The sequence below is a fragment of the Centroberyx affinis genome, unplaced genomic scaffold, assembly GCF_046629955.1.
Source record: "Centroberyx affinis isolate AG114_WGS23_722 - 3 ecotype Tasmania unplaced genomic scaffold, CSIRO-AGI_Caff_v1 ptg005038l_1, whole genome shotgun sequence".
Lineage (NCBI taxonomy): Eukaryota > Metazoa > Chordata > Actinopteri > Beryciformes > Berycidae > Centroberyx > Centroberyx affinis.
The window spans coordinates 398,695-404,560 of NW_027282482.1; positions in this window are offsets into that span (position 1 = coordinate 398,695).

Consider the following 5,866-nt stretch of genomic DNA (forward strand, 5'->3'; position numbering starts at 1 on the left):
ATAGTGTTTGTTACTTCGGTGATGTGCGATCTTCCTCTGTTCCCTTTCTGCTCGGTACACTCGTGCTAATTTCATCAACTTTCCAGAAAGGTTAAACACATTCCATACTCTCCAACTGAATGAAGAGATTTGCTATTGCTGCCTCTCTAACAACAAGAAGCCAATTATGGAGTATCTCAATTAGCCGAGAAGGATACATCCAGTCAGTATATCATTCATCTTTTTATCTACCATTTACAACTGACTTTCTGTGATATTGCGTGGATTGGAAGCATAGGATTTGAACGGACTGTGCAGAAATTTTGTTACTGATTTGTTGTACATAAATATCTGTTGAAATCCAATAGAGTTGTCATAAATATAAATTAAACCAAACAACAACAAAGCGCACACTGTAAATCATATGGGCACAGTATCCATGTGATCAGCACATGGATCCACGTCACAGTCCACATTCCTACCATGCCAATATGCCTAACACCCTTGCATTTTTCTGAACTGCTGTTTTTGTCAAACATTGTACATGGACCTCATCTTTCTGTCACACTTAAAAATCATGATGTCAATTGTTATGGATTTTTATCATCCCTTTCAAGTTATATGTGAGCTTTGGTTGTCAAATGTGAAATAAAAATGTCTAATTATTTAAAAAAAAACAAACATAGAATTTCAGGTGACACTGCAATGCATAATACGCTGAACTGTGATGTTGTGTATTATCCTAATGCTTACTGGTTTATAAATTCTACTCGATGGCAATCAGCTATCCTAACTAAGCATTCTGTGTAGCTACTTGCTGAATGATTAGAAGTTCTGCGGTACAAGAACACTAGATGAAGTGCTCAAATAAATTAAAACTCTTGGTATCAAGAAGTTTTGTTTTGTATGAGGTTGCCCAATAGGACAGGTTATAGTCACGTTACTCTTTTAAAGCACAGCACCTTTGTAAGGATAAAAAAAATAGCTTAAGATCTGTATTGGCAAGAATAAAAAGCATAAGATATTCATGAATTAGTATCTTTCCAAAACAATAAAAAGATTTGGGTAAAAAATAGACAAAATTTAACAATTAATGACACATTTTTCATCGAATGGTTAATATGGGCCGAACAGCTGAAATTACAATATTATTTATTATTATTTATTATTTATGTACAATATTATTAATATGACTTTTGTGCTTGAGTGTTGCTTTTGATAGAATGGAACAAATAGCTGAGATGGACACACATTCAACTCCTGTTACATCAGGTATCTGCTTAAAGCCTTTGCTCTGGATGACATTGCCATTTGTCTTTAGACTCCCTGGAGAAAAAGGAAACAAGAAATACTTTTTGGCATTGTGTGATCCTTTTAAGATTTGTGTATATGTCTCAGAGGGGAGTACCGCTGAACTTTAGCTTTTAAACATGATCCTTCTGCCCAAGTGAACATCCACTATTTTGTCCCATAACCAGGAGCAAGAGGGAAGGGTTTGTCCTGCTTCTTAATCTGTGGTGTCGCACCAGCAGTTCCAAAGAGAATGAAATGGGGAAGAATTGTGAAAAATGAATGTGACAGTGTTCAGGGTGATTTTCGGAGGATCGGGGTACACTTTCTGATTCAGGACTCAAGGGACTACCATAATTTCAAGCTCATTTGGATGTAAAAGTGCAGGCAGACATTTGAAGACACAAAGCCAGTCATTGCCTATGCAGCAGCTGCAGGCTACATAGTACAATTTTACGGATAAGATTTTTTTAATCTGGGGTTTCTAGCTTTGGGAGAGAGTTCCTCATGTTCACAATTATTGATGAGATTGTACCAAGTCATAATAAAAAACATATTTCAATTTTTTAAATTAAGTTGTATTCTACTTGTGCTTCCCAGTCTGATTTGCTTTGATGATTGCAAAATGCCAATTTGTCTGGAACACTAATATAATCCAATGTGAATAAAAGCAGTTGAATGATCTATGTAATGGCAGAAAGCCCATTTGAGAAGAGGATCCTGATGAAATCTTTGATGCATGTCTGTTGCATTTCAAATATAGGCTATGTGATATACTAGATAGAGAGGACTGTCCCATGAGGAAACTGTCATGCCTAATGGTCGAGACTGTGGGTCTCATGCTACATTTATATGCACAGAGAATTCAACTCTTAACCTGGTTACTCAAGTAACCTGATTTGGGGTCGACTGATGTAAACATCATAACTCAGTTAGGATAACCAAGTTAAGCTCATACTCCGATTATGAGAAACTCAGTCACGGTGCCTGGCCTAAACCGATATTAAATAGGCTACCGTTACATATACACATCTTACTCCTTTCACTTTTGGTTTTCTCCCTCTGCTACTAACTACTTTGTAGCTGGAGGACTGTTCTGTATGGACAACACAGACAGACAGGAATATGCTGCTAATTGGTTTATTCATGTCAACAGTAATACTCAGTCGCAAGGTATAAAAGGTGCATGTAAACAGCTTAATCTGAATAAGACCTTACTTCGTGCATGTAAAAATAGTCACTGTCAGAGCAAGCTGCCTTCAGCCCTCATCAGGTTCAACAGTACGCTGAGGATGTTGTGTCCCAGCTCCATCTAGTGTTGTTTCACTACAACTACACTTGAATCTTTCCTGAGTTCTCAAGCAAGCCCTTTCATACAAGTTCTCCTTTGGGAGGCAAAACTAACAGTAACTGAACTTTGAAGATCCACAAATGTTTAGAATATGGTGGGGAAGAAGTCTTGAGCAGGACCACGACTTGAGAAAAAAAATGGGAAACCATCCATCCAAAAATACTGAGGATCAAGGCCTTGGACTGACTCTTTGACATCACTCTCTTACACGTGCCCTCTATAAACTGCTATCAACAATAACACAGCATGTGACTGCAGATGCCACCAAGGCTTACGAGTGAAATCGGGCTGAGGGATGAGCTGAAAGAAACATTGAGAGGTTGAGGAGAGGGAAAGGTTGGGCCAGGGATGAAGGGAGGCAAGAGACAGAGGATGGATGGAGAGAAATTAATGGGGCAGCTTCAGGCTGGTGGTATGAAGGGCCAGAACTGAGGGACTGGAGCAAGATAGCCTCAGATGGATCCTGTGGTGGTGACTGGAGAGATTCTCGTGAACCGAAGATGAGAATAGCTCTCTGCATAGCAATGCATATCAATAATGCATATCAGTGAAGCAGAATCATGTGTCTGATCTCAGAGTTATGCTTTTACATTCTTTAAAATTGAAGAGATGCTGCCACATCTCCGTGGCAGCTTAACGAGAGAGGCCTAAATTAGGGAGATGTGTTTCTACATGTTGAAGGATAGGCCTAGTAACTACACACACATTTTGGAAATGTCAGAATCACAGTTCACCAATAGAACATGGATGGGTGTCTGTGTCTGGACCTGTATTCACAAAGCATGCTGATCTACAGCCACTATAAAAATCACAAAAGATATACTCCCACAAAGAGAAGGGTAAGGGTAACATTATTAAAAAAAAAATCATTAACTAAATTATTATTAATAAGTTATTATCTATATGAAGACACTGACTTACAAAATAGTAGCAATTTGAAGTGGAACCATCTTTCATTGTTTTTTTTCAAATATTGATTTATTAATTTAAGGTAGCAACATTTTGAGATGGAATACGTCAATTTCTAACCTGGTAGATCTATCTTTCATAATGGGAACACGACTTGATCAGTGACCCCGTCATTCCTGCCCTACGCTGTCCATCATCATGCCTAACGCACCCAGAGGAAAAGATAAGACAAACAAGCAGGTGTTAGCAATTTATGCCAAGGAATGTGTAATGCTTGAAATCATAGTTGCAAGCAAGGGAGCGATATTCCTCTGCGCCCATCTCTGCTACAAGCCTACCTGTAGTTATAATCTCAGTTACTGTGTAAGTCTACTTCTGTACTGAGCAGCTGGCCTAAGTTGGTTGAATGTGTGTTCCTCTATAAGGAGCGTCTGACTGCCTGATATTTTGGGTGGAACGCTTTCCATCTGACTTACCTGGCCACAATGGCAAGAGGACAGGCATCAAGAAAATAAATATTGTAGGAGGTGATGGATGAACTGAAGCCACTTCACGCACATGCATTAAAAAAACAAAAACATATCAGAGTAGTAGACTAAATAAAGTATGAATAAATATTCTGCAAGTGAACTGCGATTCCCACATTTCCAAAATTGTGTGTGTAGTTACTAGGCCTATCCATCTACACGTAGAAAGACATCCCCTTAATTTAGGCCTTTGTTCAGCTGCCACGGAGATGTGGCTCCATCTCTTTAGTTTCACAGAAAGTAAATATGTAACTCTGGATGTGATCAGACACACAATTCTGTTTTCCTACATTATTGATATACACTGCTATGTGGAGAGATGTTCAGTCACTCCATGGGAACCTCTCCAACAATCACTCCCTCAGAAATAATCTGAAGCTCTCCCACTGCAGTGCCACAATCTGGCCTTTCATACAGCCAGCCCAAAGCTGCCCCACTGATTTATATCTGCATCCATCCTCTGCCCCTTTCCTCTTCTTATCTCCTGCCTCACCAGCTCTCCAACCTCCGTCCCTCCAGCCACAACTCCACTCACAAGCTTTCTTGGAAAGCATGTTTCCTTTTCTGTCTCAAGCTTATGTCCTACTTTGGTGTTCTTCATATTCTGATGGGGGAAAATTGATGGGCAGAGAGGCCCATGTCCATCACCTCTCATTTCACTGGCAAAATATGTGTGGCATAGGCTACAAGAAGAAAATTATTGCAATTACTAGCATTTATCATGTAGTGATTTTAACTGTCCTGCGAAGATCTGAATAAATAGCTCATTAATGCGTAAAGTCTCAATGACCGATCATTTAAAATAATGCATTTTATACATTATATAGAAAATGTATGATAAAGCTGGACTGTACATAGCTAGCATGCGTGTTGTGTAGGTAACACTCGTCTAAGGGCACAGCAAATGCACTGATTCAGAAATTATTGTGACCTTACGAGACAATAGAATATGTTTCAGAATTGAAACAATATTTTGGATAATGAAGTTTCGTGCTAGTATGAACTTTCGTCCACATTTCCGCTGTACGGGTATTTGCCAAGATTGACAACTACGGAGGCCAATAGAAAGCCTGAATTCAAAGTACTGACCAATGGCAAAGCTAGAGGAGGGTTGTTATCAAGTCGTCAAGGGTTAGTAACAGGACAAGCAGGTAAGTAAGATTTTGTCTTATAATTTTCTCAAAATAATTGAATGTTCCCACTGTCAGAAAACCAGCTCGTTCAGTTCAACCTTTTGACATTTGCTTTGAGTTGGTTTGTTTTTTTTTGTACAGTTTTCTGCAAAACATTCACAAAACGGCAGTCATCGGGAAGTCAGTATGGGATTGGGAAGCAAACAAGCTAGCAAGCGTTAGCTTAGCCTGCTAGCTAACTTGGCTGTTATTGGTCAGCCCTTCGGCGCTAGCTAACGACGTTGGTGTAGCTGCCTTTGCAAGCAATCTTAAACATTAGCTGGGCTAGCTAGCTTTTGGAGAAAGTACTGTTAATTGTATCACAAATATCACTGGTAAGACATTCAGTGACATGATAGTCAACTTAGAAGCCCCTTATATAACTTGCTTTTAATTTTCTAAACTCAATATTGACACTCAATAACATCTAAAACTTTTTTCATAATAAATTTGCAATGATAACGTTACTCTAGTTAGCTAGCTAACGTTAGCTTGCCAGCTGGACGGAGACCATCATTGAGACCCGTACCGCAGCCAAGTCAGTCTGCAACTTTATCTGCTGAGCTTGGCTTTGTGCCGAAATATTTAAATGCAATTAAACTTATGTTTGTCTGTTTATCTTTTCTTGCTTCTAGGTG